We start from the raw sequence: 12527 nt of genomic DNA on the forward strand, positions 1-12527 counted from the left end.
ATTCTCATTTGTCTCCATGAATTACTTTCCACCTTTGTCTTCATGGCCTCTCCACAGCCATTTGCCCATCCTTGTGTTTGTCTCCTATGGTCTGTATCATTAGCATTTCAGACCTCCTCAAGTTCATAAGAAATCCTGTTCTTTCAATAGTTTATGAGTGTTTGTCTTGCTTTCTAGTCAGCAGGAAATGTAACTTGATTAATTTATAGATTCTTCTCATGAATGTAGAAGCAAACAGGAAAACTAAATTATTTTCCTTTTATATTTACATCTGTAAGTACTTAGTTCAGTGATTACTCTTAATCTTCCACTGAAAAATGTTCTGTAGTCTATATAAACTTCCTCTTAAAGTGCTCCCTCTTACACTGAGGGCATACTTACTTCAGGTTATTGCAGTGAGACTTGATGCCCCCACAAGTCCCGGTCACAGATGGAAGACAGCCTTTTAAGGTAGTTCACATCAGTTGCAGAGAGTATCACAGCAAATATCTTGTGATAACTCTGTGTCCAGAGAGGGGACAGTGTAAAACTTTCCTGGGGGATATGAATATAGTTACCAACCAGCTGTTGTATTTTGTGCAAATGGAACTCTGTCAAGGTATGCTGTTTCAACCCCGTATGAAGTAGCCTTAACTGCATCTCTGTGCCTGTGCATTATGGCTGAATTTTTCAAACAGTGCTGCTCCATTCGCAGAATATAAAGATACTCTACTATTTGACTATTTGACTTTGCTGCTGCCTTATTACATTTTCCCCTCTGGTCTAAAGCATAAGTATGAACTACATCCCTGTCTAGAAAATAGTGCTTTTACTTTTCTACCAATAAGTAATCTCACTTCCCTCTTTGGTGTTTAGAAAAATTCTGTATGAAGTTAAGTCAATGGTGACAAATGGTACAAATATTCTGGTTTGTCTTTTTGTCCACATTCTTTTGGGGACATGAACACATTCAGTAGAACAGAGACTACAGTTTTCAGTGACACAGAATATTGTTTATCAAGAGGCAAGACATTATAGAATCATCACATTGGTTTGGTTGGAAAAGATCTTTAAGATCATGAAGTCCAGCCATCAACCTAGCACTACTAAGTCCATCACTAAACCCTGGCCCTAAGTACCACATCTACACGTCTTTTAAATACCTCCAGGGATGGTGATTCCACCACTTCCCCTAGCAGCCTGTTCCAATGCTTGACAACCTTTTTTTTCAGTGGATAATTTTTTCCTAATATCCAACTAAACATCTCCTGGCACAACTTGAGGCCATTCCCTTGTGGCATATGAAGACATGGACCACAAGTGAGAGTCTCTATTGCATACATAAGTACTGGTTGTATACAATCACTTACTCACCCAGGTTCTGCCCTGGAACATGCTTATGTGCAACAAAGCATCTTTGCAGCTAGTTCTCACTCCACCAAGCTGTTTACTCCCTCCATGCTCATCTGAGGAGGTCACTTCTTCCCAGATCAGGATTTAAGCTGTGGGAGGCTTTGGGCAGCGCCTCATTGCAAACAGGTGTGCACAGAATTGATTTTCAGGTGAGCTCCGAGAGCCAGATTTAGTGCAAATTGCTTCCTCACTACATTTTAAGGCATAATCCCTCTGGAGTCTGGCACCCAGACAATGAACAAGGCCTTTTCTTTATCTCCACATTCAGGGCTCAGGAGCAAGCAGGAGAAACCTACACAGATTTCAGAAAGAATCCTTACATTTCCTCTTGTCCTAATTCTTGTTAGTTGGGAGAAGAGACTGACACCCACCTTGCTACAACCTCCTGTCAGGTAGTTGTATAGAGTAATAAGGTCTCCCCTGAACCTCCTTTTCTCCAGATCAAAAAAAACAGAGTTCCCTCAGCTGCTTCTCCTAAGACTTGGCTTCAGGCCCTTCACCAGCTTTGCTGCCCTTCTTTGGATGCACTCCAGCACCTCAATATCTTTCTTGTAGTGAGGAGCCCAAAACTGAACACAGTATTTGAGGTGCGGTCTCACCAGTGCCAAGTACAGGGGGCAATCAATTCCCTAGGTCCTGCTGGCCATGCTGTTTTGGATACATTCAGAAAACATTTCCTTTCTGGCTCATCTGACATAACATGTGTCTGAACTCAAAAGCTGATGACAAAGAAATAATAAAAAAAAGTCTTTAAAAATTCTAGATTCATTTCATTCCCACTCATCACATCTGGAAAGTTTTGCTGTGTACAGAGCTTGTAGTCTGATTTTTCTGTTCCTTCACTGCGTATGGAATATTCTCAATTAAATTTTCTCATTTGAAAGCTGATGAAGCTCAGACTGTGCTCAGCAGATAATTAAATCCTTGGCTTTTAGACTCCAGTAGGCCCTCAGGGGATCAACACAGTAGAAGACTATACCACCATAATTTAAAATACCTGGCTTCTAATGCAAAATCCCAAACCCAAGAGTCACATTCTTTAGCTCCATACACAGCTCACTGGGAGATACAGGCCATGTAAAAAAAGCATCCAAATAGCCTGCAGGTTGAGCAGAGCACCACGTAGACTTCCATCTAGACAAAGCACTAGGTATTTCTGAATTCTTACTCCTTCACTCAACCCTCTGACAGAGTTTATCATTTTTGTTTCATCATACAGCCAGAGGCCTCAGCTCTGGGTGAGTTTTTTGTTGTTGTTGTTTTTTTGGGGGTTTGGGTTTTTTTGTTTTTGTTTTTGTTTTTAGAGCATGGCTGCATTTCAGGTGACCAGTTCTGCATTCAGATAAACAGTGGGCATTGCAATACATGGTTTGTGCCCACTTCCCAGTAATACCTGTTCTGGAACTAAGAGAGTCACAAACTTCTCAGCTTCAGGCAGACTGACTATAAAGGGAGCCTGAGACTGGGTAATCAAGTCAGACTAGGATGTCTAGATAACATCTGCAGAGGTCTATCTGAAAATGGGATCAGTTACCCTTCAGAGGCACCTTTCTCTCTTTCTTCTGCCTGAAGAGGCAACTGCCAATGAGTAATTTAGACTGCAGACCCAACTTTTGAAAGTATAGTTAGGACAGCTGAATCTCCACTCTTAGTCACGAGCTTTATGCGCTGTGCAACTGCCCTCTGGTTTACTTTTTCTTGTTAAAAGAACATAGAAATAGTCAAGCAGACATTCAGAATGTCAGCAGTTTGATGTGCTTCTTTTAATGCAAAGTATTATTTGAAACTTCTAAGGTAATTATTAAGATTGTGAAAGACAAACATTTATTAAAAGATTTTCCCTGATCTCAGTCCTTTCCCTCGGAATTTGTAGTGAGTCTGGCTGAGCTGGAGTTAATTTTCCCCACAGCAGCCCCAATAGTGCTATGCTCTGTACTGGTAGCTAGAAAGGTTAACAACACACCAGTGTTTTGGCTGCTGTGGTGCAGTGCTCACACAGCATCAAGGCTGTCTCTCCAACATTCCCCCTCACGCAGTAGTCAGGGGGTGGGCAAGATCTTGGGAAAAGACACAGCCAGGATAGGTGACCCAAAACGACCAAAGTGATATTCCATACCATGTGACATTTGCTCAGCAATAAAAGCTAAGGGAAAGAAGGAGGAGAGGGGATATTCACTACTATGACATTTGCTTCTGGAGCAACTGCTATGAGTTTTGAAGCCCTGCTTCCTGGGAAGTGGCTGGGTGTCTCCTGTTGATAGGAAGTAGAGAATAAATCTTTTGTTTTCCTTCGTTTCTACGCACAGCCTTTGCTTGTGCTTTATTAAACTGCCTTTATCTTGACCTACAATTTTTTTTCCATCTTATTTTCTCTCCCCACATCCTGCTGAGGAGAAGAGTGATGGAGCAGCTTAGTGGGCAGCTGGCATCCAGCCAGGGTCATCCCACCACCATCCTTTTTGGTTCCCAAGTGAGGCATAAGGAATTAGAGATAAGGATAGTAACTGGGAGAGGCAGTAAGAAAAAGACAGGTTGAACATTGGAAAACAGCAAAGACTGGAATGATTGTGAGAAATTGTGTTTGGTCTGGCTGAGCCCCACAGCAGCTCTCATAGTGCTGAGCTTGTATCGGTAGCCAGAAAGGTGTTGATAACACAAACTGCTGTTTTGGCTGCTGCTGAGCCGCGCTCACACAGTATCAAGGCTGTCTCTCCAACATTCCCCTTCCCCCCTAACCCATAACAAGTTGACTGGGTGTGGGCAAGATTTTGGAAAAGGCCATAGCCAGGACAGCTGACACAAAGTGACCAAAGAGATATTCCATACCATACGACATCTGCTCAGATATAAGAGCTAAGAGAAAGGAACAGGAAGAGGGGGCATTTGTTATTTGCATTTGTCTTCCAGAGCAATCACCATGCGTACTGAAGCCCTGCTTCCCGGGAAGTGGTTGAACACCGCCTGCTGATGGTAAGTAGAAAATAACATCTTTTGTTTTCCTTTGCTTCCATGTGTGCAGCTTTTGCTAATGCTTCATGAAACTGCCTTTATCTTGACAGGCTGTCCCACTGCAGCCCATGGATGTCCATGGTAGAGTAAATATCCACCTGCAGCCCATGGAGGACCCCATGCCAGAGCAGGTGAATGCTTGAAGGAAGCTGTGACACTGTGGGAAGCCCAAACTGGAGCAGGCTTGCTGGCAGGATTGCACCCTGTGGAAAGGACCCATGCTTGGGGCAGTTTGTGAAGAACTGCTGCCCATGGGGAGGAACCCCACACTGGAACAGGAGAAAAGCATGAGGAGTCCTACCCCTGAGGAGGAAGGAGTGGCACAGACAGACAAGTGTGATTAACTGACTGCCCCCTGTGCCTCTGAGGGGAATGAGGTAGAGAAAATCAGGAGTGAAGTTAAACCTGTGAAGAAGGGAGGGGTGGGGCAAAGGTGTTTTAAGATTTAGTTTTTATTCCTAATTGCCCTACTCTCGTTTAGTTGGTAATAACTTCCCTGAGTTGAATCTGTTTTGCACAGGATGGTAGTTGCTGAGTGATCTCTCATTGTCCTTGTCTCAACCCATAAGACTTTCATTATATTTTCTCTCCCCTGTCCAGCCGAGGAGGTGAGTGATAGAGGAGCTGTGGTGGGCACATGGCATCCAGCCAGGGTCAACACACAACACATATAAGCCAACACATTATGCCTCACTCTTTTGCAGTCTTCAGCTTGCGCTTGCAAGAAACAAAGAGTTTCCTTATCAGAACTGTCATTTCTCATCTGTCACTACCAGTGAGAATTGAATCTCTCAGTGCTAAGTGAAAAAAAACCCAGAGATTTCTGATTCAGATCTGTGACCTTACATCCTACACATTTCATCACAAATATCAAAACTTTCAGGTATGAGAAACACATGACCTAGAGAGGTGTCATCACTACTATGACATCACACACTCCTGCACCAGGACCTTAGCTGTCTGCCGTTCACACACTGCTCTTCCTACAGATTTACACTGTCATGGTTTGACCCCAGCCAGCAACCAAGCACCACGCACTGCTCACTCACTCCCCCCACCCAGAGGGATGGGGAGAAGAATTGGAAAGGAATGTAAAACTCAAGGGCTGAGATAAGAACAATTTAATAGGTAAAGCAAAAGCCGCACATGCAAGCAAAGCAAAGCAAAGCAAGGAGTTAATTCACTACTTTCTATCAGCCAGCAGGTGTTCAGCCATCTCCAGGAAAGCAGGGCTCCATTATGTGTAATGGTTATTCTGGAAGACAAATGCCATAATGCCAGATGCCCCCACTTTCCTTCCCCCCCCCCCCCCAGTTTATATACTCAGCATGATGTCATATGGTATGGAATACTTCTCTGGCTAGTTTGGTCAGCAATCCTGGCTGTGTCACCTCAATTTCCTGTGCTCCTCTAGCCTTCTGGCTTGGCTGAATAAAAACACCAGTGTCCTATCAACATCGTTCTCATACAAAATCCAAAACACAACACTATACCAGCTACTAAGAAGAAAATTAACCTTATCCCAGCTGAAACCAGGACATACACTACCCAATTACAATTTGATTTCACTACCATTTTTCAGAAACACTTCACAGGAGAGTGCAGAACTAGAAGGCATCAAAATGGAGACCTACCTAAAACCAGCTTATCATGCAGTCAGTGGCCTTAGAGAACTGAATATTTAAGGCATTTATTTCAGTGATTTATCTGCAGGTAAAAAAGCTGAACGTCCTGTACTGACTTGTCAATGTAAGAATGCTTTGGCTAACATAGCTTCCTGTGATGGTAATCGGTGAGTGACCTCTCTCTGTCCTTATTTCGACCAACGAGCCTTTCTTTTGTTATATTTTCTCTCCCCTGTCCAGCTGAAGGAGGGAGAATGATAGAGCAGGTTTGGTGTGCACCTGACATCCAGCCAAGGTCTTTTGATCTTAAAAATGCTTGCCGATCTATTCAGCCAATGATTCAGAGTTTCTTCAAACATCTCTTCCTCTCCTGGTCCCTCCAGTCAGATCTCTGCTTAACACGCCAGTTGTCAAATTGCCAGTCACTTTGCTGCATGCTGTTCTTTTTTCAGAATTAAATTAAAAAGTAAGTCTCCTTAGAGTACAAAGCAGCACATTTTCATATGAAGGGAAGCTCTAGAAAACATGTATTAAACTTAGAGCAGCTGCCCTGTCATACAGTCTGCAGATTTGAGAACCAGCAGTGAGAATCACTTGAAAGATAACTTACAAAGACATTTGGAAGTCAGAGACAGGAAAACTTTGATCAAAGAGAAGGATCAGGAAAATAATAGGTAGGACCAGCTCTGGGTAGAAGGATCTGATGAGATTGCAAGGCAAAAAGGAAAAAAAACCCAAACCTAAAAAGGTTTCAATGAAATTGTGACTTTGGATTAGGAAGACTAAACCAAACTTCTGCAACATGCTTAAGATTGCCCAAAAGCACTTCAGATGTCATTACTGCATCTTGATTCCTCCTTTGTGCAAGGAATATAAATAATATCCAGTACCTATGTATGTGAATTTTGTTCTACACATAAAGCAATTATCAAATCTCTACAGTAAGTTAATGAACATGTAGCAAGCTAGAAAACTAATTAGCACCCAAAACAAACAGGTGTCTATTATCCCAGTTACATGGAGACAGACTTTGGTATTTGGTCCTAAGCTCTAGTAACACACCTGAGTTTTCCTACTTGAGACTGACAAAGAAGAATTATTGCTGCCATAAGAACAAAATAATATTTGGGGCTGTATTTCTCTTACCTAGAGGTATATCAATTTTCAGAGTATAATTTGAAGCTTTTGAATCCTTATTTTATCATAATTTAAAGATCTCAGATCATGCAGTTGGTAATACGTAAAAATTTACATATAAGAGACACTTGTCTAGAATACAAGTTTCTTATCGCTCACTAGTATTGTTGTCAAAGAGTCATTCTGGTTCACATTTATCTTAAGTACCATAGGGCTCTCTTTTAAAGCCAGTAGAACTTGGAGCCCATTCTATTACACTTAACCAGGTCATACCTTCTCTGCATAGGCAGTTGTTTCTACATCCCTCATGGCCAAATCTGAGAAGCTATACTTGCAATCATCATTAATCAGCTAGCAAAGCCAAAAGAGTTCAAACAATTGATGAGAAGACAGAAAAAGAAGAGAAGCCTTTCTCTTGCAGTACACTTCGGTGACACCTTACACATAATACTCATTTTTGTACGTGCTCACAGGTTACCTGTTTGCAGCAAACTTGTTTCTTTTGTACTTAAACACTAGAAGCACAATGAACAATGTCTTAAATGACTGTTACGTTTTTGCTGCAAAGGTTTTGCTCAGTCTAGAACACTTCAAAATATTTCCTTTATTTACCCATTTTCATAGAAATAAGCAAAGGTAATATAGGGAACCTAATGGACTGCATTTATTTTCCTTCAGTATTGATTTTCTGTTATCTCAAAAGTATAGTAAGTAAAAAGAAAGCAACTTTTTTGATACAGAGATACTGAGATAAATTAAGCCTAGTAAAGGCAGCATATTCAAATCAAGTAGGAATTTATCCTATGCATGGAAAGGCCAGATGTTTTTAGAAGTGGTTCTAAATTATATAGCAAGGTCACCTAACACAGGATACCCTTAACATAAAATGCATTAAAAATATAACAATTTTTCTGTTTGAAATGAGAATATTATTGAAACTATGTGAAAGAACCTCCCCATTGGGCCACAGATCTGCATTTGTGATACTTCATATTCGTTGGTGCTATATGAAGATTCAGCTTTGAATTCTGAAATGTTGTTTAATGTTTCGTTTCCTAGTCTCATAGGAAACTCTGCTTTGAAAAATACACTTTTTTCTGCCAAGCACTGGAAAACCTTTTTCCAGAAACATCACATAAACCTCAGATCATAAGAAGCAGTGAAAGCAGAACAACATTAATGTATTTAACAGAATCTGACAGAGAAAAACATTTGGTTTTTTAACTAAAACCCAAGAATTAATAAAAAAGTTAGCTAACTGTAACTGCAAAAATTTCTCCCATACTTGGGCTTATGCAGTTGCAAGCAGACTGTGGTGGGCAGCTTTGTGGGAACAGCTAGCCAGAGCTTTGAAGTGATGCTATCAGCACCTTTCTTTATGGGAAGCTTGTAGAAAAACTAAAGAAGCTTTCAGTGTCTGAAGTAGTGTTCCCTTTATCACACTTTCAAACAATGAACTTTTGGCATAGACAACATAGAGCTCTGCTACACAAGATATATTAAAATAAAAGAATCTGCAGCAAAGTACCTCCTGCTTTTTCCCCCACTTGCTTTTACCAGCAACTTTCTGTATTTTCCTGAGCTGCAACCCAGTTTGCACTGTTCCCTTTGCACCTTTAAGGAAAGAGATTCAAACAAACAAAAAACAACCCACCCCTCTTTCCATCACACCTGAGCTGTATCAAATCCCTTCTCTTCCTATGACACTTCTGAGACTTATGTTCCCCTAGCAGCAGTGTTTCCCTCCTGCCCACCCCACCATGCTTTGCAGCTAAGCATGCTTAGCTCCTCACACTTAAGGAGACCTCTGAGGGGATGCACAGGAAAATGGGAGAAAATTTTAGAGAATAATTATTGAGGAAAGAACAATATACAGCCTAACTTACTGGGGAAGAATAAAATATGAGAAGAAAAAGAGATAAAGGAAGGTTAAGGCAGAGCTTTCTGACAAGTGTTTAGAATCTGATTTTTATGATCATGTAGAAACTTGTACAAATAGCACTTGGACTTTTGGGGTCTTCCAAGTGGTCACTCTGACATTAACAAGAAAAGAAAAAAATCATGAGATGTCATCAGAGAATATTGCAATAGGGATAAAAACCTGGTGCAAAGGTTATTTTCATTTCATAACACACTTTCTGTATTCCCAGTAATTATATGTGAATAACACTGGCATTTAAATGTCAGAGGTGAAATCCAGGCTTCACTGAAGTTCGCTCAGGTTTCCTATCCACTTCAAAGGAACCAGAACTGGACCAGGGAGTTTTGCAAGGAGGTTTTTAATCCCTAAATATATATTGATATTCCTACTACTGTTTCTCTACTAGTGTTGCAAAAATATCCCACAAAAACTAAAGATAAACAGAGAGCAATATTCCTTCTCATCTGTTTCCGCAATGCATTGGAATGAAAAGATGAAGCATTCTGACTTTTATCATTAAAAACCAGAAGTCCTCTTCAAGTTTCCATGCCAGTGCTTTAACAAACCACTCCCACCCCCAAAGCCCCAGAGATTCCTGAAACAGGGAGAAAGAGGGGTGAGAGTGATATACCTTTCAGAGAAATTACTTTCATTTCCTGGGATAGCACATCAAATACAAAAGAAATTCAGCTTCCACTCTTTCAGTAATAATAACTACTTTGAATTTCTATAGAATTCTACATCAAATGATTTAGGTATTATTTAGTGTAGAAACTCTCTGAGATGTTGTCTATCATAACTTTGTAAAGCACTTAGTGCTTTACACAGTGGGATTCAATATGGTTGCAGGATTTAGGAGCTAATGTAACATATATATGTCCTCTTTAAATGAAGTCAAATAACACAAAATTCTCAACAGACATCCAGAGCAGTTAAACTTTTTTTAGTTTTGTTTTATAGACAAGGAGTGGCAAATCACTTTAAAGAAGTCATCATGATCTGAGGGATCATTTAAGGAATTTGCTGTATCGCTAAGAAAGTTTTACAGAGCGCTAAGTCCTCTGGGGCTGAGCAGGGAGGAAAACTTTGTATTAAACCAAAACAAATACATACATGCTTGAAAAGTGTCAAAGACTTCAATATCCAAAAATGGATGACAATAGATTTAAAAGTGCTGATGCATTTGGGACAATCCAAGGTTCCTGCAAAACATTTAAAATAATCTACTGCATACTTGTTAACAATGCAATTCTATAGTGATGATGTAGCAAAAGTTCTAAATTGCTCTGATTGTCTGACAAAAATCTACCAAAGAAAGGATATGCTTGAAAGCTGTAATTTATTTCCTACTTTTGCATTTCTGGCTCTATTTATATTCTTGTGGTTAGCACCAGGGAGTATGTTGGGAAGGTTTTATACTAAAATGCATGCAAGGTCACTACCATGAAATGCTGCAGATGTAGTAACAAAGAAAACATGGGGGCTAATGACAGCCAAGTGAATTAACCAGTAAAAGCAGTGCAAATGACATCCTAAAACCAAAAAAAGATAATTGCACTGCTTCCTGAATCAAGTGGCATTATAATATTTCTCTTAAAATTCATTTTGAGGGCAGATTTCAGTGAAGTACATTTTTAGTGTAATTAGAAGCCAGGTTCTCATTAGAAGCTATCATTAAACTATCTCTAACTAGAAAAATTACTGCTTTTCTGCTTATATCTACTGTTCTATTGTTCTGTACCTATTAAAGTTAGCACTTGTTCAATATCAGTACTTTTAAAACAAGAAACTGTAAGTAAATTCCTTTAAATTGTCTGTTGCTAGCAGAAGAGATTCAAGTCTCCCTGCTCATACTGCTTAATTGTTCAACATCTTTATGTATCAACCCTTTCAGAAGTTGAAATTCTTAACTTCAGGCGATTTAATCTTAGAATTCACTTTGGAACTAAATTTTCTCTGTGTTTTCTATAATAAAGCAACAATAAAAGGAAGCTCAGAAGCTCATCTTAAGCTATTTGGACTGGTAATGTCAAAGCATTATGTGACCTCTGAAGCATAGTAATAGCCTGGAAGAACTATTGGAAGTTCCCTCAGGAGCTGATAAACCTACCCAATTTCAGAGACAAATGCTCTGTGTATTATACTTCATGGGATAGGAAGCTGTGAAAATCATTCATCACCTAGATCACCAAACTGCAGTTCCTTACTGTCACTTAGAGTTGCCAGCTAAGACTGCCAAAAGAACTACATTTTCAGAAGGAACTGCACTCTTTTTCTGGAAGGATTGCTTTAAAACTAGCCTATTCATTTGGCTATTGGGCTGGGGGCAGGGGGGGGAGGGGAAATAAAGATCCTCACATACTTTATTTCTCTAACTGATTCAAAAATGTTTCTTTGCTGAAAGATGTTGGTGGTTCTCATTATTTCATTTGAACTGCAGAGGTATAATTGAAAGAGGAATTAACCCCTGACCTACACTGCAAACAAAAAATTACGTCTGTGGCATATAAACCAGTACCTACAGCTGCATCAAGCATCAAGAGTTATTCTTGAGAACTTTTGTGTTGTGAGTCAAGAACACAAGAAGAGCACACAGTATTTCCAGTGTTACCTACTGAGGAAGTTGCTACCTTTCCTTTTCAAACAGATGTAGAGATTGGAGAAGGCAGTATAAGTTGAATGATGGAAGAGTCTGGAGATGTCACCCAAGAAACCAAGCATATGAGGCACACACTTCTTTTATAATGAGATCTTTTAGAAGTGCAGCTGTTTAGTATTACCAGAATGAAATTCTTCACCTAGCACAAAATATAGGAATGCCTTCTTTCCTCTGACATAACTTCCCCTTAGTAATTAAAATGGTGAAAATGCATGATAAAAAAATGCATGATAGATGCATGTGTGACAGACAGGATTGGGTTTCTTTTTTTTCCTCTTAGTAGATGTTATGTGTTTCTTTGTTAGATGGAGGGGTGTGTAAGTTACAGAGCTTTATAGTTCTAAGGGCAAAGAGCTGCTTCTACTCCTGTTTGTCAGGCACTGAACTTGCATCCCCAGACACTCTTCAGTAACCACAGCTCTTTCACATTCAGCTACCCTGAGGGTGCATCATATGTTGCAGTTATCATTTAACATAAAAACATTTGGCATTTCTAAATCACCTCCTTCTCCTGAGATTGCTGCTACTCACGTTAATGCTCCAGAACACCCATTTTGAACAAGTGAGAGTAAAACATCTAGAGAAAATCATTATTAAATAAGATTTATCAGGTACAAAGATTTTCTACTCAACATTTCAAGATTCCAGGCAGAGCTACCTGGCCTACAAAAATGCTTCTCTCTCAGATCTGTATTTGCTTTTCTAATTAGAAGACTCCAGGATATTTAAAGCCTTTAAAAAATCTCAGCTAATAAAAAGAAAAAGAGAGAAAAACCAAATGCAA

Source organism: Falco naumanni, chromosome 3, assembly GCF_017639655.2.
Source record: "Falco naumanni isolate bFalNau1 chromosome 3, bFalNau1.pat, whole genome shotgun sequence".
Lineage (NCBI taxonomy): Eukaryota > Metazoa > Chordata > Aves > Falconiformes > Falconidae > Falco > Falco naumanni.